Here is a 24,400-nt window from a genome sequence, read left to right as displayed (position 1 = left end):
TTTCAGGTAGCTGCAGAGAGCAATGAGGTGTGAGAAGGGGCTGACTGCATTGTCTGTGAAACCATAAAATTTCACTAAAGGGGTTCAAAATCAAATTTACTCACATTACCATATTCTCATTTAAACACCTTGTCTGCAGTAATGGCTATGGAAACCTGCCATTATCCGAATTACCCATGTAGGTGGTAGATGGTGTTAGCAGCTGGGCTGTGTAGGTTCACCTGTGCTGTGCAAACGGCTCCTCCTTTTTCCATCCTTTAGTCCTTTAGTTCACTTCTTGATTTTGTTCAGTCTTTGTGCCTTTACAGTTGTGAGCGTTTTGGGAATGGGGATTGACATCCAGTATAGCAGTGGAGTGCCTAACAAAACCAGATCTCGGTTTGATGCTCTTGAAACAAATAATTGAAATTATACAGTACCCAGTTGTGGAGAGTGCAAAATTCCACAATAAGGAGGGAAAAAAGGAAAGTTTTATGTGGCTCTTTTGATGGTTTGGAAATCAAGTGTGGTATCTGAATGACTGTGAGGTGAAGTTTTGGCAGATAAAAATCCTGGAGATACTATTTTTCATCCTCAGACCCTACAATATGTGTTGGAGGAGAGCTGTTCAGGCTCTGGGCTGCAGGGAGCTCCTGTTGCCTCTCTGAGAACCGTCCCCACAAGACAGATAATTTTCAGCAATGTTAGTAGGAGCAATAAAGTTAATAATCCTCCTCACTGTGATAAAAACTACCTGCATGAAGGCAAGATATTTCAGAGCAGAGTATTTGCATTCCTCCTCTCTACCCTTTATTTAATTCTGTTAAGTTTAAGCTTGATGTTTGTTTTACTTCATGCCTTTCTAATTAAATTTAGTCTGCCAAGAAATAGTGCAGCCTTCTCATGCTGTTTGTTCTCAATTAACTTGATCTTTCTGGGGGCTCATTGTACTCGCTCGCCTTGTCCTTTGTCTCGTCTGTTTACCCTGTAATAGTCCAGGGGCTGTGTTTTTATACAGTGCCTATCACAATTGGGACTGCAGTCTTAATTATCTGAAAGACGCTATCAGAATAAGTTCATTAAATAATAACTTTCTTTCTGCTTTGTCTGATGCACATCATCCTCTGCCTACCCCAACAAGATTCTTAGTCATTTATTTACTTGTGGATTTTTTTTTTCCTTCTTAAATCTACATCTGGCTTTTTTTTTTTTTTTTTTTCCATTTGACATTTAGTTTCCCAAGCTAGTTAGCAAAGTCACTCTATCTTCTTTTGTGCCAAATCAAGGCCTGTTCTGCTCGTCCTCAAGCCAAACCACAGATAATTCATGGCACAGAGAATTCAAAGTGGAAGTGAATGAGAAGGAGGAAGGGTGGTGGAGGGAGGGATTGCTTGCCCTGGTTCATGAACAGCACCAGCACCAGCACAGGTGCTGTCAACATGCTCTTGCAAGACTCAAGACGCTACCGGGAAGCTTCCTTCACACTCAGAACTGATTTCTGGGGGACCAAGGGTTTGACTGTCCCCTGAGGATGTGGAAAACTGGCTCCAGTCTTTCTGTCTTTTGGGTAGGTCTGGCCCTGTTGGCATTTGCTCAGCGTACAGTTAGCTATTAGTGATGGCTGGCAGTGAGAATGCCCTTAGCTGGATGACAGTGCTTGCCTGGACACTCAAGGCTCTGGTGCTTATTTCCACTGAAACTCCATCGTTCATTTCTGGGAAGGAAGCAGTGAGCTGCTGGAGCACCCTGCGTCTGCAGGGGGCTCATCCCTGCTGGCTCTGAGCAGAGGACGGATCTTGCAGTGGCACACGGTGAGCATCTTGCTGCTTTCTAAACTGGAGCTCTCATTCTCGATACTTTGTCCAAAACATTTCAAGGGCCAAACAAGATCATCAGGAATTTATTATTGATACTGCTAGCTTTATGCAAAGCCTGGGGCTCTTGGTTATGGAGCAGTTCCAGAGGGTGGGACAGCAGTTTTTCCAAAGCCGTATTACTAAATCTGTGATTAGCCTCCTGCACAGCCGTGCTTGCCAAAATACCATGCATCTGCACCCTGCGCACCTCTGTTTTCCTGTTTTTCTGCATATTTCCCTCCTCTATAGGGCATTTCGGTGGGGAAGCTTTGGGAAGGGCTCAGAGATTGTGTTTTTCTCCTCCTCTGTCCTGCTCTCAGGCATCAGCTGGCACAGCTTGCCTCCACCTTCCTGCTTCACTACAGCCACGACCACATGGCTCTGCAGCCCTGTTTTGCAGAGGGGCTGTACCTGCCCCTATGTGCTCCTTAGTATATATTTTCCTGTTAGTACTCATAAACGTTTTTCTCACATAACTTGAATGAAAAACTCCCTTGTGCTGAGCTGAGCCCTGCCTTATGCTGCAGAACACGTTGGAGTAAATGCATATTTAAAGGATACAGACATTCTGGGTAAGTCGCAGGTACAGATTCCTGGGTTCTCCAGTAGTTCATTTACTCCTTTTTCATCCCCAGCTTTTGAAAGCTGTTTAATACACACTCTTCTCTATTTTGATTCTTACAAGAGACAGCAAAAAATTAAGGCAAAAAACAAAAATTGTTTTGAATCATAAATGGTCACTGCTAACTGAGCCCTGCGCAGGATAGCCAAAAGAGCTGAGGTTTTGTTTGGTTTCAGAAATCCGCCTCTGTTATGTGAATTAAAATAAATCTTTTGAAGATGTGTGCTCTGACATTAAATTGCTTAGACTGATTAACTGAAGCCAGGCAAGGAACTGTTTTTTTTTTTTTTTTTTTTTTTTCTCCCTGAAAAGGAAGGCTGACTGAATTTATTAAAATGGTAATCATAAAGCAAGCCTGGGTGTCCCTGTGGCGAGATACAATTAAAGTTAAAACTTCCCAGTGTAGCAAGTTTTTTAAATGCCTAGTTTTACATCTTGACTGTAGGGAGAGGAGTTTCCACTGTACATCTAAGACATTGTTCTGCAGCCTTTGCAAGTTGCTGGGTTCAGCTGCGAAGATTTTAAAAGCTGCTTTTGTTGGCAGCCTAGGACACATCCGTGACCTTATTAAAGTGGAAGTGAAAGCTCTCTCTCTCTCTCTCTTTTTTTTTTTCCTTTTTTTTTTTTTTGCAACAGTAAATCTACTAATTTTACAGTCAGTTGAACAGCAATAGATTAATTTGTTTAAAGTCTGCATTCACAAAGAAAACGTGAACTTCGCTGCCTTGAATACCCGAAACTACAGTGCGATATTTAAAGGGTAGAAACTATTACAACTTGCCCTAGAATGGTCCAAGCAGTTCCCTGTCACCTGCTTCTCAGCACAGGTGCTGACCTCCCCGTCTATTCTATCCCTCCTGACAGACTAGCAGCGAGGCTGGGTCTTTGTGTGCAACAGAGAGCGCTTTTCCAAGGACTGGGCCAGTTTTCTTCAGCAATCACAGGAAGCAGAATAAAGAAAAGGTTAAGGGCCACCGCAAGGGTCAGAATGGGTTAAATTTAGTTAACATCAGAGGTTATAGCTTTTAACAAGAGCATGAAGGAAACTTATTCGAAGATGCAATTTGTTTCTTCTTTGTCAACCATTATTTTTTTTTACTCCATTGATGGTGACAGCTTAACAAAGTTTTTATATGCCTGGGTTTTCATCCTTTAGAGGATAAAGAACTGTGATGCAAAAAAGAGATGCAGGTGGAAGACTTTATAAAGCCTCCATGATTTTCAAATTGAGGGTTGAAAGTAGGCTCCCTGCCTGGCTAAGTCAAAAATAATTTGTAAATGTTAAAAAAATGCACATTACGGACAGAGGAGCTGCTGATTTTTTTTTTTTTCTTCAATTATTTAACTTGCCAAGAGTAAGTGCTTTATCAGAAGCACTACAATGGGCTGGTTTTGTATTTTTATTTATTTATTTTTCCCCAAGGTAATCTTATTTTCTTTTTTATCTCCCTCTGAAGATGATAAAAGTCAAATGCCCTTTAGAACAGTCTTGATCATCTCCCTTCAAGGTGTTTTAGTGTACAGCACATCATGATAGTTCTTTGAGTTTTGCGGGTTTTTTTTTCTTCAATTTAGTAAACAAGCACAAACTACAAAATGCAGTTGGTGGATAGCTCCATCAGGAAGTCCTCGTTCAGCTTCTTGGAATACAAAGAGGAGGAAAGTTGAAATCTTTCTGAAAACCATGGAAGAAAAATAGAAAGAATAAGAGCAGTATGGTGTTTCACATGTTTATACATATTAGCTTATCTTCTGCCAATCTATCTTTTCTTCAAAATTAATTTGTAAGAACACTGCAATTTTTTGTTTTATCTTGCTACAAAGTAAAGAACTGAGATCTGAAGACAGAATATAATTAAATCTGATAAGAATTCTTAAGTACAAACTGTATTTTTCTTTTTTGTTTCTTTGTAACACGTTACTCTAAAGGAAAAAAAGCTTATGTGATCATCATATCTGCCTGTCCATCTGTTTTTCTACAAGTTCACCCAGTATAATTTTAATCTTTTGGACACTTCTGCCCAGTTTGCTGAAGAGATGGTGGCCCCTCAAAGCTACTGTACACTTGTAAAAAGTATAAATATACATTTCTAACAAGTTTTGTGAAAATTGGTGATTAAACAGAGGAAAGACCCTCAAACTAGCATCTTGTTCATCCAGTTGACCAGGCGGAGTGTGTATATGGACTGCCCGGTTATCCCACACAGCTCTGAAGAATTATTTAGGCTGGAAGGGACCTCTGGAGGTCTCCTCGTCCAAGCCAGCTCTCAGATCAGCCACAGTCCAAGAGTGTCCTTTGCCTTGCTGGCTGGCCAACGGGCTATGTAGGGGATATGACGGGATGAGAGAGTGCTGCAGTGGGGGATTTAGAGACAGGAAAAGGAACTGCTGGAACCAGGACATTTCGAGGACAAGGGAGAGGGGACATGCTGGGGGGTATCAATATTTTTTATGTCATTGTTCAGTATTGTGTGGTTTGTTGTAAAAGATAGGAGGAACAGTGGGAATTGTTACAGTGGGAACCAAGAGACAACATTCAGTGTGGACTGAATTCTTCTGGAGAAAGTCTGTTCAGCTCACAGGCACTAGTATTTACATGTATATTAGGATGACACCAGTGGGTGGTGCTTGGTCCCAAAGGAGGACTTCGGAGGCATACTGCACAGACTGACAAAGGAATAGGGAAGGAGAGAAGAAGGGAAGTAGGGACCTTCTCTGTCCCCAACACTGGAGACGAGGACATGATCTGGCTCAGATGGCTGAGGTGTGTGTCCCTTCTCCCTTTGGCCTACCCATGAACAAGGCCAACCTCCACTGAGGAGGTGACTTCCTCATGACATGGCTGCAGCAAGCAAAACAAAACAAAACAAAACAAAAACAAAATCAAACAAGAAAAGATATGACTTGCTACAGCCCAGACAAACTGGCCTGGAAAAAAAACACACAAACTCCCACTTACTATTCTGCTCATGAGCTGCGGCCCAAACTCAGCTGTGAGCAGAATAAGAACATCTTTTTAAAAATGTAAAAATGCCATATTTTTTTTCCTTCTGAGGTGCTCCTCCAGGCTTTAAAGCAATAATTTCAAAAGCTGCATGAAGACAGCAGGCATCAGATGGCCCAGGGTGAGAGGAAGCTTGGAGAGGAGAACTACAAAGAAAGTTGTGTGGATGAAGGCCGCAGACACACCAAAGCGAGGTTATTTGCTCGTTGCGAGTCACCGATCGTGGCTTTTTATTAATGCTGGAGCAGCAGGGAGGAAGAGTTAGAATGGCCCAAAGAGCTCTGATCCATACAGCCTGAATTTCCCCTACATGCTTTGCCTCGTGTTCGTGTTGGCTGGGTGACTCTTGGCTTGGGGGCGAGGGGACGTGAGTTCTGCCACTGCCATGGCCTGTGGACTTGGAGAAACCATTTCACTTCCGTGCCGCTCCTCTCATCTTTTCACCCACTTAAAATCTCTTTGTTGCAGGGTCTTTCCCTAATTACATGTCTGCACCATGCCGAGCACAATGGAGCTGTGCTCTCAGGTTAGGTGCTGCTATAATCTAAACGAACAATAAAGAAATACTGCGCTGAGCACTTCACCGGGGCTCTCCTGTTATCTCAGGGCTGGCAGCCTTAATAAAATAAAAGTCCTTCAAAAGATTGAGAGTTCTTGCCTGATGCTCAATTGCTTGCTTTTTGTGTAGCATCTGGAACATGGAAAAGTATCAATTATGATAACTGGCTTGTCAGAAAATAATGATTTACAGTATTTTATTCTTTCTGAATTATTGGCACCAAGTTCTTTCTTCCTGAAATCTCAGTGGTAGTCTCAACACTTCACTGTGCATTATTTTCTGTCAAACTGAATTGTAAAACAACTTGCAGCTTTATATCTTACTTATTTTGATATGTTTTCCTTAACTTTGCTCTTTTGTGTAGGTGCAATTCATGTGTCTGAAATCAGGGACAAAGCCTCCTCCTGAATTCAGTATGCATAATACTGATGCTCCTCTACCAGGTCCAAGATGTCAACATCTTAAAAAAATAAAATAATAAAATAAAATAAAATAAAATAAAATAAAATAAAATAAAATAAAATAAAATAACTATATCCTAGGGAAAAAAAAAATAAAAAAATAAAAAGTTGACATTCTTCAACAACAAAACATTCATACCAATCTACACTTTCCTTTACATCTCCTGTTCCAACCAGAATTCAGACTGGATTCTTCTAGGAGATACATAAGGAAAACTCATCATCCAGAGTTTTGCATTTCACCCATTCCTACAATTCTCTGTCTTTCATCTTTATATCAGGTTTACTCTCAGCAGGCATATCCAACAAACCTTTCACAGCTAGGCTAAATCTCAGTGTCCAGTATAAACTGAGTGTTCCCAGACTTGGTACTTTGGTGACTTCCAGAACCCACAATGTGCTATCAACTTCTTGTTTAATTCCAATAGTCTTTCTTCCCCTTCCCTTCTGCCCTCCCTCCACATGCTCTAGGGTTATAGGAATAATTTATTTATTTTTTATTTTTTATTTTTTTTTTAGCTCCAGGAGGGACAGCTTCTGAGAGAGTTTACTACTTTGTGATAGAAGCGTAGAATCACAGCTTAAGTCAGGTTGGAATGGACCTTAGAGGGTCATCTACTCCAATGACATATCCAGAATTTTGCATTATGAATGAAAATGATGAAAAACCCTTATTTTGCTGTGAATAACTTCAGAAACCAGCAGGACTCCAATGATTTTCAAGTTGTGCTCTTTTGCATTCTGATGCAGGATTGGGACTTTTATGTTTACATTTTCTTCAAGCAATTATGGTCCTAACAAGCTCAGTCCATTTGAAATTCAAAGAACTATTACATATTTGAGTGGCAGTCTAACAATTTATTTGTTAGTAATTTTAAAACACTATAATTGTGCTGAGACGTCTTTACATTCTAAGCAATTTTTGTATTTATTTGGATTTATATACCAGTTTTATTTACATGGTATCAGACCATAAGTTATTTATGTAAATTAAACACAGATGCTGGAACCAAAAGAAATGAATCTTTTTTTTTTTTTTTTTTTTTTTTTCTGTCAAGAGCAGCAGGAGGTAATTGTTTTCGATGAGAAATTCAGAAACCAGCTCTGCATGAACACATAGAATTCTGCTCAGAAATGCACTGAATTATTCCCACATTCACTATGATCAGGTAACTCACAAATGTAAGTAGTAGTAGTAGAGAGACTGAATAGATTTTTTTCATACTGCAAAAGCTCAGATGCATTCATTATATCGAAGTCCTTCAAAAAGTGTTCTGCAGAATGTTCTAATGAGAACTTTGGTAAGTATAATTGAACATAAAACCATCTTACAAAAATTAATGTACTAATCTGCAGCTCTGTAGTGTTTTTCCATGTTCAAAGCAGTATGAAATTTGTGCCTGGTCCTAACAAGTAAGGCAGTTAGCATACCTGCAGGAACTCAAGCTTCTTGTTTGTCCACTTGTTGAGAAGGAAATAGAACAACAGAGGTGGAATATTTTTTAACATCCAAATCTCATAGTCATTCATCTCAACCAATACGTTTCAACGTGCTATTGAATAAGATAAGAGTTATTGTTAGCTGTTTCATGTCTGTGTGAAAATGAAGTGGAAAAATTGTGGTATCTTTTATTAAAAAGCCAAAAAGGGGGGAAAAAAATAAAAGTAGGCCTAGAACCAGGCCAGTTGGTGCTTTATTTAGTAGTTATTTTTCCATTAGCTCACCCTGTTTTTGTAAACTTTGAAGAGGAATGTTGGGCTATAGCAGTAACATTTGCTTTGCTTTTACAGTTACATGTGTGGGTAATGAAAAACAACTGTACTTTGTAAGCTTGAAATATAATTAACTGATGCTCTAAAAGGTAAATGGTTTCTTTTAATTATGTCTAAAAACATTCATAAACCAAGTAAAGTGATTTATATAGAGTAACTCTAACCAATGTCTAAGTAAGTATATAGAGGTTATCCCCGTTTCCTTATATTATTTTTATAAGTATTTATTGTAGACCCTTTGGAAAATTTTCGTTTTAATGAAAATTGAATTTTGGAAAAAATGTAGCATTTCACTGAAGCCAAAGGCTTTACTGTGGGATCTTGGCTCAAGAGGAGGGAAAGGCAGGTCCAAGTCTTCTCTGCATTAAATTCATATCAAAATTTGTCATCTCACATCACTCCAGATCCTAGTTTTCCATTTTCCCATACAGGCCTCCCCAGCCATTTATAAACTGACCACAGGACAGACAGAAAAATACATGCAAAATTTCCAAATCTGGGTATTTTCAATGACATTAAGTTATTAGCTTTTCATTGGCAGTCGAGATATTTTTGCTTAGTGAACAAAGCTACTGATATTTCCCTTGTTTTTTAAAATGAGTTCATCAACTTATAGGCCTGCATGCTTGTACCTGGACATGCCCTGAGGTGATTCCTACCTTCATTGCCCTCTCCAGGCTGGGTTTTCTAGGCACAGTGCATTTCACAAAGTGCACAAATTACTGATTACTGATGAAGCTGTGCCTCAGAAGTTAAGCCAAGCCCAGGAAAGGATCCTGGTGAGCATTCAGGCTGACATACCCTGTATGAAATGTGCTTTGCTTGGAACCCAGCTCACTAGGATGAGAGGGGCAGATTATTCCACAGGCAGAAGACATCCTCTCAGAAACAATGGGAAGCTGTGCAGTTTTAAACGGAGGCGTTCCACAAAAACAGTGTCAGTGGAAAAAATCTGGACAAAGCTGTAAATAATGAGCGCTGCCCAAGTCAGCCAGTCAAAAGGGCAGAACAACACCGTTCGTTTGCCAGGTAAAGCCCTTACTTTTGTTGAAGCATCTCTGGGTTGGAAATGCCTCCTTTACACCAAACAAGTCTTTGGGTGGTGGTAGATCAGTCGCTAAAATTGCATAATGCCATTTGCATAATCGCTCCCATACCCGTAGCCACCTGATAACTCTGCAGGTGCAGTGGTAGTTTTGTTGAACGCAGAAAAGAGGAATTACAGAACCCGATTTTCCTCCCCTCTTGGCTCCCTGTTGGTATGGAAAGGTCCTGTTATCTGGGGCAGGCACATGGGGATGCACACTTCAGCAACGGGTTACGGGCCGCGTTCATTATATGCAAATTTGACAGGGCATTAATCTGCTAGGCATTAACATAATATCAATCAGCACATCAGGGTGATTCTCATCTGATCTAAAACATTCCCCATGTAAGCAAAACAGTTGAGCCACAGGGAGAAATGATGAGCTCATCCATTCTGGATCTAACCATATCCAAATCAGCAAATACAAACCAGAGCTGAACAAGACGCGACGGTGTCTGTAAAAACCAGTGCCTTGCAGGCAGTTTATTCATTTAAATAACCAAATTAAACAAGATAGTCCTAAATGCATCTTACTTAACTTGATTATTTAAATAAGCAGCCATCTGCTATGAGTGACAGAGATTAAGTTTTCCTTTAAAACTTTCTTCTTTTCATTTTTAACACCAGAACTGCTTCACATCCTGTGCCTGTTTCATGCTACATCTCTGCTAGTGTCTTTATAAGGGAACTGGGGGCAGAAGTTAATAGAAATTATAATACAAATACAATCTGAACTCTCAGCCTCCCCAACTTGATACTAATCAGATAAAGGGAGCATTAGCATCCCTATTTGTACAATTATTTTAGCCACAGGAGAATCCATTTTTTGCTGGAGCAATACAGCTGAAATCTATCAAGATTAAAAGGCAAGGAAAGATGTGATAAAAAAATGCTAAGTAAAAGCCTTAGCAAGTTGAAATAACCCATTTTTTTATTTGAGGTCGTTAAAAGTATTTTTGTCTTTTTGAGCAGGGAACACTTTTTATTATTCCTCATTAAATAGAGAATACCTTCGGGATTACAAAGCGTTACTTAAGGTCTGATTCTGAAGGCGTGTGTGTGCAAGAGCTGCTCTACACATGGGGACTGTCCTACTGACTTTGAAAGGATAAAAGGCTGGAGAAAAGTTATATATGCAGTAGAGTACCAAAGAATTGGGGCTGTGGATATGATCACTGTTAAGTGTCTGTGTACTGTTGCTTGGAGCTTTGGATAATTATAGTTACAAGGCTTGTACTACAGTAAAATTAGTAGGAGCAAATCGTGTTTAATTGAGATGGGATGTTTTTCACAATGACCTTGTGTAGAGTCTCTCGCTTACAAAACACGTCCTGAGCTCTGCAGTATCTGGAGAAGAGAGGATCCTTGGTTTTGAGACTGGTGTGATACATCTGCCCCAGTAGATGCTCGGCTGAGGGCAGTTGGATGTGCTAGCAAGGTGACTCAGTGAGGAGTTAAGACTCCTGGATTTAGTATTTGCTTCCTCTTACCCTAAGACACCTAAGAGTAATTTCATTTTTCTGTACTGCCATTTCCCCTCCCACCTGTTGTTTCACTGGGGTAGCCAGCAGGCTCCCTGTGGAGCTTTCCCTGTGTTTCACTTGATGTTCATTCAGTGATGTTCATTGCTGGGGTTATGGTTATGGTGGTGTAGAAAAGGACTGTCCATCAACGGAGCCTCAGGCAGTGGCCGAGCAGCTACTTCTGACCTACAGGATGAACAAGGAAAGCGTGTTAACATAAACCTCAATGCAAAAGGCTCAAGTTAATGCAGTTTTTTAGTTTGGGCATGTCAAGAGCTTATCACATTCACCCTGGCTCACCTCAGTGAAGAAACAGGGCAGGTCAAGGTAACTCTGTGCATCCAAACCCTCCTGTCCAGCCAAGGTCTGTAGGTGCTGCTGTCATACAAGCCAGTAAGAAAATATCCCAAGCAAAGAAAGACTAGAAAAGGAACTGAGCAGTATTGCTACACAAATGCATTTTCCTCTTACTAGGTCAAAATATACCTAACATCACGTAATTACATAGGTAGCAGCATGCAGCTGTGGCTATTATAACTGTTAGCAGCTTCAGATTTCTCTCATATTTTGAGTATATTTTTCCTCCAGCAATCAAAGATCCAATATGGGAGGAAAATAACATGGCAGGTTTATCTCAGTACAAAGTTATTCTGACTTTGTCTAATTGATTTAATGTAAATCTAAGAATATTATATATTTTATTATGTTAAAATAACCATCCCTCCTTCCCAACCCTCACACGCAAACACCTCTAGTACTGCTAGTTGTAGTAATTAGCTCAATGTGCTAATGAGAGTTTCCAGGGAAAATGCTGACAGGATTAATTAATGGGTGAATTTCACTTTAATAAATGTATAGGCAATTTTCTAAATGCAGATGGCACAGTCCACCCGGATAGGGGCTCTGCCTAGAGCTACTTAATATGGTAAGTGTCTGGGGAAAGTGGTTAATTTGTAAAATGCTTCATGATACTGATTAGAAGAGAAATAATGCTTATGTTTGCTTCCCAATGCATTATTCATTTCTCGACCATCTGAAAATGTGGCATCCTTTTATATGCTCGCTGTTCCTAGCCCTGTCCATTGAATCACGAGGCAGGAACGCACGCACGGTGCCATTAGAGCAGGTCCGCACGTGCACACCCTGCACGCCTGCTCCTTCCATTTATTTTGTGTCGTGAAAGTGAAGGACAGCAGCAGGACCCTCGCTTGGGTGGTAACACAAGCTAAGGAGCATGACATCCATTAAAACATTGGGTGGCAAGCACCCAGCCTGCCCTTGCATGTAGGATCCAAGCAGCACAGCTGGGCTGGGGAAGGAGGGCTGTGCTGTGCTGGGTTGTGCTATGTCGCTGACTCTAGAGGCAGTCAGGGTCTTGCAGTCCTGGAAAAGTGAAATGTTTGCTCTTCTCTTTGAATTAGGCATCATAACACGATGGCTGGACTCAAAGCATTCCCATAGGATGCATAAGAACTAGCGTACATAGCAGCTCCTCCATAGCTGCTCCAGCAGCTCACCAGTCCAAGCTCCTCCATAAATATACTATTTAATATATATATTTTTTTCTCATGCTACATTCCCAATCTTAATACAAGGCCAGGAGGAAAATGAAAAAAAAAAAGTTCTTACATGTGAAAAGATTTCAGGATTTTGCAATTTAGATTCCTTCTGACAGAGTGATGTGAACTGTGGATGACATTTTTAACCCTGCCTTTCTGTTTGCACACAGATGCCGTTCTCTGAAGAGAGATGCTCACATGCTCGTGCATCTTCTCTTCCTGAAAGCTCAAGCTGGCTGTCAGCAGCCCAACACCAGGGACTGGCGGTGTTTGGAGCATCAGCTCCGGCTGGGGACCTGAAAGCAGAGACTAGTGCTCGGCATCTCTGACAGCGATCCTAAAAGGAGGTGATGGGCATGTGAGTGGGTCTTGGGAGAGACTGGCAGTGGGTGAACACTGGGTGAACAGAGCAAGTAGAGCTGTTCTTCCTTGTTCTCCTCTTCTGCCATAGGAATAGTGTTTGTGTGCATTCTTGCACATGTTTATATTTATATATACATTCTTGTTTATATATTCATGCTTGAACACAATTTTCCATTTTTTCCATTGGAAAAATGCCCATATTTCCAATGCAAACTTAAGCTGGAGGTTGCATTACCCTCTTTGCTTTTAACCTGATATTTTAATTTTTTTTTTTTTTATATCTAATCCCAAACTGTGGAAGTCATTATCACAAGATAAGTACAAAAAGTACCTTTCTGTTTCATTTAAAGCTTATGCACACCTAGTTGGTCTTTGAGAAATAGCAAATATCCATTCTTTTTCGTTGTTGTTGTTTTCTAAATGCCGTTCATAATTTAACAGTTCACTGTATTCCCCTTCAATCATGCTTTCTGCAAACTTCAGTGTCCTTGTTTTTGCAGTTATTTCCCCTAAAATATCCTTCCATTCCTTTATTCCCCTCCCCTCGTTTTTTGTCAGCCCTAGCACACGCTTTCAAGACAGGAGACCAGAACTGTGTGCAGTGTTCAAGGTTTGAGTACATCTGTATTATGGCATAATGGTGTTTTCTATTTTGCTCTCTGTTCTTTTCCTAATAACTCCTGACATCCTATTTACCTTCTTGACCACCACTGAGTAATGAGCTGGTATTTCAGAGAGCTATTCAAAGATCTCTCCCCTAGTGATAATAGCTAATTTAGAGCCCATCACCGAGCATACATAGTTAGGATTGTTTTCCCCATGCACATTACTTAGCATTTATCAATGTTGAATTTCATCTTCCATTTTATCCTCAAAGTCACTCCAACAGCCTAAAATCCTCCTGCAGCTCCTCAGAGCCAGTTGTCATTGTTACTCCCCGACAATTTCGCAGCATCAGCAAACTTTTTCACCTCACTGTTCGCCCCTCATCCAAATCACTTATGAAGATGTTGGCCAGCGCAGCTCCCGGGTGGTTATCTCCTTCATTGTGACAAACGGTCTCAGCTTCTCCATCCTTTGTTTCATATCTTTTAACCACTTTGGATTAGTTATTAATCCTTAAAGGAGGATTTTTCATGACAGCTCCATTTCCGTGATATGAAGGGCCTGATTGAGAGCTTTTTGGAAACTGGAAAAGAAGTAACAGCACAAAGCTCCTTGTGCGCGGAGGAAAAGGTCCTTATGGAAGTGGGCAAAGTTCCTACTGACCTCATGAGTGTGCTAAAACCTGAAGGTAAGATGCAGGCAAAGGTGACATGAAATATCTAAGAAATATCTTTGGATTAAAAGACCCCCCGGGAACAGGGCTGTTCTCCAGATGGGGGAATCCCAATCCTTGGAGAGCTTCAGGCTCTGGCTGGAGAAGGCTCTAAGAAACTTGATTCAGCTTTGATATTGGTCCCGATTTGGGTAGAGGTTTGGATTGCATGGACTGGTGCTCCAGAGGTCTCATACAATAGCAGTTTTTCTATGATCCTATGTTTGTAAGCACATACGAGGAAGGTATGTGTTTGTACAGGGTGTTGTAGGCACTCTAGAGTCTAGACATAACTTTTGATAGATGAATGGAGTCTGGTTTTGACCTTCAGCAAACAAACAGGGAAATTTATTCCTGTGGAAACAATTGGATGGGTGGAAAGGAGCTGAAGTGTATCTCTATTGCACGCCCTGTTCATACAACAATTTTTGTATCCATTCCAGTTAGCTCACATCCCAGTAAAAAAATGGGAAAATTGTAAGTCATGCTTTCAGTGCAAAGCCCCAGCCTTCTATCCGCAGCGACCGCAGCCCCGGATATTTCATTTGTCAAGTTCTCCTGTTACTCTCCTGACCCAAGACCATGACAGTTGGTGTAACCTGCTGTGACAGCCCCCATGTGCAACCCAAATCACGCCTTTAAGCAGCACCTGGGTACAAAACCATTCCACGTCCCTCATTTTAGACAGCAAATTGTCTTTGTCCCAGACGAACCTGATATTAATAGTCATTTATGACCGCAAATTATTGTAATTAGAGATGGTTTGCTATTAATGGGCTGTAAAAAAAAAAGTGAATCACCGTTTAATTCAAGCTGCCATTTCGTGATTTAGCCATGACTTGTCTGTGTCCTTCAGGCCAGCGGGAAAGGTGAAGCAGGAGCTGCGCTGCCTCGGGAATGCAGCTGGCTCCCTGGGAGGAACTGGGGCTCCGGGGTGCAGTTCCTCACCCCGCTACACCTGGTAATGGAGAAGGTGATTTACTCCTTGTCTGAAAGGGCACAGCAATGTGAGCAGATAGCCCACCGAGGAAGGAGCTTCAGCTCCTCTCTGATGGATTATCCGTGCTCCCTGTATGCCCTACGTGACAAAAACTCCCCTTTGTGCAGTTCAAGAGCCCGAGCCAAGCTCAGGTAGCCGTGCACTGTGCTCCCCCTTCCTGCTCCTCCCCGGGGTCCTCTGCTTTGCTGCAGTCAGAGCTTTGCTCACAAATCCCAGACCTGGAGTCTTGGGGGACAAAAATACATCCATATTCGTCATGTTCTTCAAATAACTAAAATGCTCGCTTTTAGAATTTCACTTGCAGCTTTTGTTTTATTATTTGTAGAGCTTAGTTTACTTGGAGATAAAGGACCAAAACATCACAAAAGTATTTCTATGCCATTTTTATCTCTTCAGTTTTCATCACAGAGGAAGGTGTGACCATGGACATGGCTTACTGCATTCTGACATTACAAGAAACCCAACTCCTTTAAGAAGTCATCTTACATCATTGGCAGCTCAACATAAATTGCTCTGCTTAAGCTTAAAGGGAGGGTTGAGAAAGGTTGCAGTTATTGTTGTGAAGCCTTCTGTGGACACCTTGGTTCCCCTTTGGTCCCGACTCACACTGCCTGGGGCTGTGACCTCTCCGAGCAGCCCCAGCAGCTGTTTGCCTCGTTCCAGCCTGTGCTGCATCATGCCACCCCTCCAGCTGTGCAGGAGCCGCCTCTGAGCTGCAGATCATTAGTGACAATCTCATCTGGTTTAAAAATAAATATTCTGCAGGTGTTTGGGAGGTGAGAGCAAGCACCCTGACCCGAGTCACGATACGACTCCGGGGCAGCCGCCCCAGAGCCAAGACGCGGCACAGGACTGGGCACATGAAGCAACGCTCTGCAGGGGCGAGGGGGAGGAGAGGCATTGCTGCTTTGCTGCTCTCCACAAACCACAGCCTTGTTTGGAGGCAGTTCTCCATCAGTCACTGCTCTCCTGCCCTCTGTTCCCACCCACCACGCTGCCACCTGTGCTGGCACGAGCGGCTTCGTGGCGGCGCGGAGCCAGGGAGCTGGCGGAGCTGAGAGACGGCTTTGCAGAGAGGTGGGATATTTTTCCCCCCAGGTAAGCACGGTGGTCCTGCTCACCATATGTTGCACAAATGACTGAGGGCGGAGTGGAGCAGGAGCAATGCTGGAGATAGGTTTGGGAGGAAATACAGCTGACAGCCTTGTCCCTGGCAGTGTGGAAAGGTGTACGGTACGGATATATTTGAAACACGTGGTGCAGGAGCAATCCCTGTGTCTGTGTGTGCTTGTAGCTTTCCTCTCCTCGCTCTGGGCCAAAATAAGTCAATGCTCCTGCCCTCCCCGTGAGCTCAGGGCACACACATGGCAGGTAAATTGTGCTGGGCTGGTGCCCCGTGACCACCTCCGAGCCCTTGGGAAGGGGATCGTCCTCATTCAACCCCCATCTCACCCAGCACTGCCCTGAGAGTCTCTGGGACCAAATAATTTCGCTGGGGAAGAGGCTGGGTCTCTGCATCCAGCCTGGAGAAGGACGCAGTAAGCAGCTGGTAGCATCCAGCTCCACACCAGCATCCTGCGTCCTGCACCCCGTTAGTGGAAAAATCCTTAAAAATCCCAGTTTCTTGTAGAGATTTGATGGAATCATTCTGCCAATAAATATGTAATGTGATGAGTTCGGTGTGACTTGGTTTGCCAGCACACCAACACGTTTATCTCTATGCTCACAAACTTCCATTTTCAGCAGGCTGCAGGTGGATTGCTTTGGGTTTTGCTCTGCTGCTTCCCAAGCCACCGTGGGAGCCCGCACCTTGGAGCAGCTTCTTTCAGGCGCCTTGAGATCTCATTGCCCAGATCTTAACGTGCTCACATCGGGGCTGAAAGCTCTCTCTGCCAGCAGGGGGAAAAGGAGAAAATTTGGGGGAGAAGGTGGGGATTTCTTCATCACCCCCCCAGCGCCCTGCCAAGGGGCTTTGGTGGTAGGGGCGGGAGGGAAGAGTCCTCCGTGGTGATGCTGCTGCCCCGCATTTCCTGCTAAAGGGCGAAGAAATGGGAAAAAATCTCTGTCCTGTCTTTCTGTGTGCCCTCACCAGTGTGCCTGTGGCTTTTCCACCATCTGCCCGTCTGCCTCTTCCCTTAACACACACACACAGATAAAAGCAGTTTTGGCAAGAGGCGGGTGAAGCCTCTAACTGCATGTCCCTTTCCCTGCTTGGGCTTCTCCTTGCAAAACCAAAGTGTTAAGTTTTTTTTTTAATGAATATTGCATGAAACAAATCCTAAGGAGCATCGGTGGAAGAGGGAAAGAAGCAGCAGAAAGGCCTGCGGCAGAGCAGATGCGGTGCTAGACGTGGGTCTGGCTGCCTGAGGAGCGGCTGGCACTTTGTGGCTGGAGCTGCTGATCTGCAGCCTGCTCCCCCGTCATTCCCAGAGCTGGAGCTGACCTGGCACTGCCTTCACCAGGCACAAAGACGAGCGTGGGCACCTCTGGGTTTTCTTCTCTTATGGCACGAGAAGGGTCGTGTCTGAGGATGTCACCAGCTCCCAGGGTAAGGCTCTCAGAGTACCTCGCCAGCAGTCCTGCTTTCTCCAAAAATTTGCAGCATAGCCTTTATTTACAAAGCAGGCTGCACTAAAAAGGGCTGGAAAAAAAAAATCAAACATTATTTGAGCATTTTCCCCATTATGTGTGTTTTTTTTGATGCACACCTGAGGTGTGTGCTGAGGTTGGCTCCCCACCAACCTCCCTCGCCAGCCTGCAGGTCCCTGTAATAAACTCAGAGGATTTAAGGCAGATGGGAAGCTCGAGCCGCCCGGGCAGACTGCCTGTCTATCGCAGGCTATTACATTTCATTTGCTTACCTCTGTCTGGAGCCCAACCGCTTGTGTGGGAACAGAGGCATCCGCCCTTGGGCTGGAGAGCTCTGTTTCCTTTGGCGCTGGGGGCTCAGGGTTAGGTTCCCTGGCTGGGGAAGGTCTGCGCTCCGTCTCCAAGCCCAATCTGGGTGGCTGCAGCCTCGTTCCTCAGCTCTGGCTGTGCCTTTCTCCTCTGCTTTGTGCCACCCGTTTCCTCTCTGAACACGTCCTTACAAACGGTAGCAAGGTCAGCTCTCGGTACTGAAATGCTTTCCCGTTTTTCTATATTTTTAAAATTATTTAATGCTTTGTCAAACTGCGGGGGCCAGAACTGGGTGGAGGATTCATGCCACTGATGTGCCAGCTTCCCAGACAGACGAACGCGCTCAGTCCATCGTAAGGACACCGAGCCCAACTCCCTCCAATGCAAACAGATGTGGCTCCTATTAAACTCGGTGCAAAAAAACAGAGGTGTAAGCCAGAGCTGAATTTCAGCTGGAGTCTCTTTATTCTGTAATAAATTACTAAATGGATTGTCAGATTTGATATTCGCTCATGAATGTCTAATTAAGGAAAAAGCAAACCCCGGCTTCATAAAATCTCTGACTGATAGTCCTAATAAAACGTCATAAATGCAATGAATGTTGTGATAATGCTTTTAGAGACTAATTGCCTTTCATTATCATTAGCAGTGGAACTGATCAGCACCCGGGCTGCGATACCACTGTGCTGTGGTGGTATCGCGGGTCCAGGACGGGAGCCGGCCAGGAGGAGGAGGAGGAGGAGGAAGAGGGGAGAGGAAGGATGCAGGATGCTCCTGTTTGCCACCTTCCCTGGGGTCTGTCCCTGCTCCAGAGGCCACCGTGTGCTCCCAGAGCTGGGACCCCAAGGGGACGTGGGGCACTGTGGCTGCTGCTGGTGGGTCTTGTCCCCATCCCCAGGGAGTTCACCCCGAGTTGTCCCATTCAAAGCCTCATTTTCCTGATGCCCCTGTGCAGTACCAGCACGTCCTGGCCATGCAGGGGTTGGAGGCGGTGTGGGAATGATGTGTGAGCATGCAAATTGTTCCATTACGAGGCTGGCACCGAGTGCCAGGGCGGATGAAAGCTTGGCAGCCAGGGAAGCGCTCGGTGCCATCGCGGGAAGGCGAGCGGGAGCCAGGCAGGGCAGCGAGCATCCCTTCCTCTTCTTGCCCTCCGTGGGAGCCGGCCAAGGGAAAAACCGGGCTGAGACCCCTCCAAATTCCCCCGTCTGCCTACGTGGTGTCTGCCATTACTCTCACAGCAAGGAGAAAGTTTGGATGGGATGTGGATCAGCCCTCCAGGGGCAGATATTTTCCCAGCTCCCCCAGATGGGACACCCACCATCCACCCCCAGGACCCCTCCTCAGCCCTCACCCGTGGGTCCCCATGGCCTTGCCCCTCTGTGGGATCATTTAATAACCCGATATCCCCCTCCTTCCCTGCAGCTCCGAGTAGAGCCTTCTCCTTGGCTTTATTTATCACCTTGCTTTGTATTCCTTTAAACTCCAACAACACAAATCGAGGCAGCGCTGCTATTGTTGCCTCTAAAATGTTTACTCCTGGCTCTCTTTAGGACCTAAAAGGCTGAAAACTGCATCCTAATTGCCCAATTAGTCCTAATGCTGCGTAGTGTTGACTGTTTAGTTACCATATATTGTGTACAGAACTAATTGTGGTGAAAGTAAATGAATGTGAAGGAAACAAACAAGCTACTAGAAAATAATTACTTGGAGTGTTTCTTTTTAGTACCTGTACAGCAGATTTCATTATAGTCAACAGCTTCTAAAGCTGCTTGAAATAGCGGTATTTGTCATTTTCATAGAAACTTGATAATGACATTAATTTATCTTAATGGTCTGTTCTATTGTTATAAATAGTAAAATTAGCTTAAATTGTCTTGCTTTTGCTGGTTTTGGATGGCTCCAAAGGGCCCCACAACAGCAGATGAGTAGATAATTTGGTGTGCTTGACAGATTTCCAATAATTTGTTATGTGGAACATGAGGTAATGCTAGTACCATTAATGTTCATTTTCCTCTAAATTCATTACTGCCCTTTTCCCTTTTATCTTTTTTAATGTCTGGGCCATTTTTCTATATTTCAAGTGGAGCTACAAAGCCTATTCATATTCAGCTATAGTAGCTATTAACATTCTGCACATAGAGAACATCATGTAGAAAAACAACTCTTTATGAAATGATGAGGCTGGTGGCTATTTGTGCTGGAAAGTAGGCAAAATGGGTTGTTTGCTGGTATTAGGGATTGGCTGTAATTAAGTCAAATGTAATTTTAAAGAAATTTAAATGTTTTCATTTTTATAGCAAAGGTAAAACACAATTCAGGGAGATTCTAAGAAGGTGTAAATGCATTAATAAAAACTATTTTTCCCTTTTTCTGCCACTCCTGTTTAAACTTCACAGCGGGCTGTGTGCAGGGCTGTTTGTTCGCACAATATTTTCTGCCCAATTTGAACCTAATTAGTCTTGGGAGTGTATTAAAATTAACGGTACTTTCACGCGGGTTTGCTGATACGGTAGTGATCTGAGCAAACAGGAGAGCTTCCCATCGGCAAGGAGGTATTTTGGTTGATTTTCCTTTTCTTTAACTTTTCTGTCTACCCAACACCCACACCCTAGCCCCTCTTCTGCCCAGGTGCAGGGATACAGAGGGATGGAGAGGGGACGAGTTGTCCCCTCGGTGCCATATCTCACTGAGATATCTCTGGGGAGATATCTCATCAGTCTGGAGCAACTTCTGGGCACACATGGGCTGAAGACCACTGTGCCCAAGCCCATGCCTCAGCTCATCATCCCGGGCTCCTTTTCAAGACAGGGGAAAGAAATAGCTACGTCTACAGTGTGAGTCATCTGATTTATTTTCGACGACTGCATTAGGATGAGATGAACAGCACCTAAAAGTGTCAATTTCTCTCCATTAACTGGAAGGAGAGCCCGAGCTCCCTGGTGCAAACATTAGGCATCAACGTGATGGATGTGTGCCTGGGCAGAGCATCAGTGCCTAAAATCAGGGCTGGCAGAGGGAGAGATGCCCACACCTGGCACGTTATGGGTGAATTTCTACAGGTGAAATTCTCCTTCATGGAGAAGCTCATGGACAGCTCAAAAATTGCAGAGTCACAGCTGTATTTCTACTTCGAGGTATGAAAGTACAACATAATTACACATTGTGAAGCCTTTCCTGACCTCCAAAACTTGTGCTTCTTTCAGTATTTAGGCTGAAGCTTAGTTCTGTTTTTTTCCCAAATGTCTATATTTTCTGTTCCTGTTTCATATAAATGAGTTTATTTTTTTTAATTTTTATTTTTAAAGATGTGCTAGCCCTATTTTTAAATTCTGAGGCTGTAGCTGTGTACTCTGAATTTTCAGAAAACTCCTTTTGTCTGTCATTGCTCCTGCACTGAAAAATATATTGATTTGCCTGAGCATTTATACCTAAGACACCTGATATTCTGAGCTTCCAAAGACTCACCAGATGACAGTCAAGCACACCTAGATGAGGCTGGAAATGGGGCTTTTTTTCTGTTGTTTGGAACTTTCTGTCACAACATGCCAGGTTTACTCTTTACCTCCTGGTTAAATTTGATCTGTGTGACATTGAAAAATCACACCAAATAAAGGGGAAGGCTGCACTGCAACGATGTGTGTTTGTGCTCAGCCTTCCTGCCTCATGAGAAAGTCGATGGTTTTCATGAAAACGTCACGTTCGGTTCAAAAAGTGAAACCCCTTTGAAAGTCCAGGTGAGCGCTCCTTACTCTCCACCATGAATGAGAGACCATGGTGGAGCAACCCAGTGCATGAAGGGTGGAGCTGATGAGATATTCACCCTAAAACATTGACGATGTCCATCTAGCTTTTCATTTATTAAACAACAACCAAAGAACGAGTCACCAGCCTCGCATTGTATCCAATTCGGTTGGCTTTAGTGGCTTTGGTTGGCTTCAGTCCGTCAGGAAGCGAGTTTTTGTTTTAATTTTATTTCAAGGAAGAGGAAACTTGAATTCCCCAGCCATGATAAGCAGCAATTGCTGAAGAGCTGTGGCCTCTTGTGCTAACAGAGCACAACATGAGGCGTAGACAAGCTGTCATGGCCAACCCTTGTCAATAACCCCTGCATGGTGCAGTCACAGAGCCCACGAGAAAATAACACCCGCAAAGACCTTGACATAGTCAAGGCACGCAGTGCAAGAGGGCTTCCACTTAGATTAGGTAAAAATGAAGGGAAGGAGAATTAGGAGAGAAGGAAGCAAAGAAAAAAATTAGTTTTTCTACCCGCCTGAGTGATTTACAGCTCTGCGAGGCAGCGGAGCTATGCCTTGAGGAGCTCCTGTCAGTGGGAGCGAGCACATGAAATTCAACCTTCCCCAAGCTGGGCCACCCAACAGGCTGCAACCTTGTGGGCAATTATCTGCAATTTGTTGCCTATAATGTACAGGTAATTATAGTAAATTATGTGGGTGATTTTAATTTATGGATAACAGATGATATCTAGATTGTCAAATATATTAATTACCTGTGAAATATACTAGAAAACCACCTACAATTTTCCTGTCCCATGGTTTTGACTGACTGCACGCCCTCCTTCCTGACTGCATCCAGTCTCACCTGCAGGCTGGGAAGTGGGGGTGATACCCAAACCAGAACTGGTGTGAGCACTGGTGTTGGAAGGGGCCAAGAGCCCCAGGTTGGGGCTTTTGGAGCAGACTGTTGGAAATCAGTGGCAAGAAACCTCAGGGCAGCTGCCTGAGGATGCTGTGGAGGGACAGCATCATGAATATGGCCATTTTCTGGGGGAGGATTTTCCTTTGCGTGTGTAGGGAGAAACTTCAGGGGGTGAAAAATATTTTTCGATGCTTGATGCGTCACTAGATTTCTGGCAGAAGCCTTTAGACGGACAAAAAATCTCCCTGCAAACTTGAGTTGATTTCAATTGAAGCTCGGGTTGCTTCAGGCAGCTGAGATATGTGCCTGGAAAACGCAGCCCTTCCCGATGCTGTGGTTGTACCATGGGGCAGGGGAACAGGCATGTAAGGCAGCCAACAGCTTCTCTTTCCTCAGATCCTTTGGGATCAGTTGCAGCCCACTGGCAGCACTGCAAAATTTGCTGATGGTCATGGTTTGGCTGAGCTGAGTGCGAAATTGGGTGGCCGGAACTCAACAAGTCCGGGAATATTTGCTATCGTGCCCTGGCGTGAACTCCCACAAATACATTTTTTCGAGTTTGATGGTAGAAACCATTTGGGCAGTTCCGGACAGGCTGTAGCTCTTTTCTGCATCATTAACTCTCTGCCTTGTTTTTCTCTTCCTGAAGTTCATCCAGGGCAGAGCAGGCAGGTCACTCCCCCAAAGGGATGCAAGGGATGGGGGCACACGCTGAAATCCCCCGCCATAAAGTCACATCCCAGAGCTGCACACTGCCATTATTCCGCAGAGATGTGGACAAAATGGTTTTGCATCGTGTGAATTATTTTCCTATTTGAAACGCAGAATCTCTCTCAAATAGCTTTAAAACCCATCTCGCAGCGAAGCGTCCAGTTTGTTCCATTAACTACTCACGGAGTCAACTGGAGAACCACTGTTATTAATTTCAGGGGAAAGCTAAAATGCAATTCATTTTCTGTAATTGCGGGCCCATCACCTAAAGACCCAGGAAAAGCTTTTAATCCAAGGCATTTTTAGAAGGGTATGATTACACCGCATATCTCCATAAGGTGTGTAATTACCAGGGTGTCGACTGGGAAGGAACACAAAGAGCCAAACTTCGGGGGTCTCTACCTGATAGCACCCTCCTGGTGCTGTTGCGTGGGCAGTAGGGGACGGTGACACCCATGTGAGGGGCACTGCTCCCTTCCCATCCCTTGGGGCTGGATTCGCCCCCCCCCTCTCCCAGCTCACTGCCATGGCTTTGTGGCATTATTCCTTGTGTTGGTTTGGTGCCTTTGGGTGTGCTTGTGCCTGTGGGCTCACAGTAGAGGCTGGGAGAGCTGGAGCTGCTCAGCCTGGAGAAGGGGAGGCTCAGGGGGATCTCATCCGTGTCCCTAAATCCCTGATGGGAGGGTGCAGAGAGGCCGGAGCCAGGCTCTGCTCAGTGGTGCCCAGTGCCAGGACAGGAGGCCATGGGCACAGCCGGGAACCCAGGAGGCTCCCTCTGAGCACCAGGCAGCACTGCTGTGCTGGGCGGGTGACGGAGCCCTGGCACAGGCTGCCCAGAGAGGCTGTGGGGTCTCCTCCTTGGGGAGCTCCAAAAGCCGCCTGGACGTGGGCCTGGGCAGCCTGCTCTGGGTGTCCCTGCTTGGGCAGGGGGGGCACCAGGGGCCTCCAGGGGCCCTGCCAGCCTCCACTGAGGGGACAGTGTGGTCCCCCTGCTACTTCAGAAAGCCTGCGGTGACTTAGGCTGGGGT

At 44.2% G+C, this 24,400-nt stretch overlaps 1 long non-coding RNA gene across 1 annotated transcript; it reads left to right on the top strand.

Annotated features, from left to right (window-relative positions):
- Positions 1-1,214: 1,214 nt before the first annotated feature.
- Positions 1,215-18,732, top strand: LOC140001333 (uncharacterized). Its single transcript, XR_011806476.1, has 4 exons — positions 1,215-1,790; positions 7,545-7,663; positions 12,594-14,080; positions 15,501-18,732. It is a non-coding gene; the product is annotated as an uncharacterized lncRNA (long non-coding RNA).
- The last annotated feature ends 5,668 nt before the right edge of the window (positions 18,733-24,400 follow it).

The sequence above is a fragment of the Anas platyrhynchos genome, chromosome 1 (assembly GCF_047663525.1).
Source record: "Anas platyrhynchos isolate ZD024472 breed Pekin duck chromosome 1, IASCAAS_PekinDuck_T2T, whole genome shotgun sequence".
NCBI lineage: Eukaryota > Metazoa > Chordata > Aves > Anseriformes > Anatidae > Anas > Anas platyrhynchos.
The sequence above is the reverse complement of the archived record's forward strand: the minus strand, read 5'-3'. Positions and strand labels throughout refer to the sequence as shown.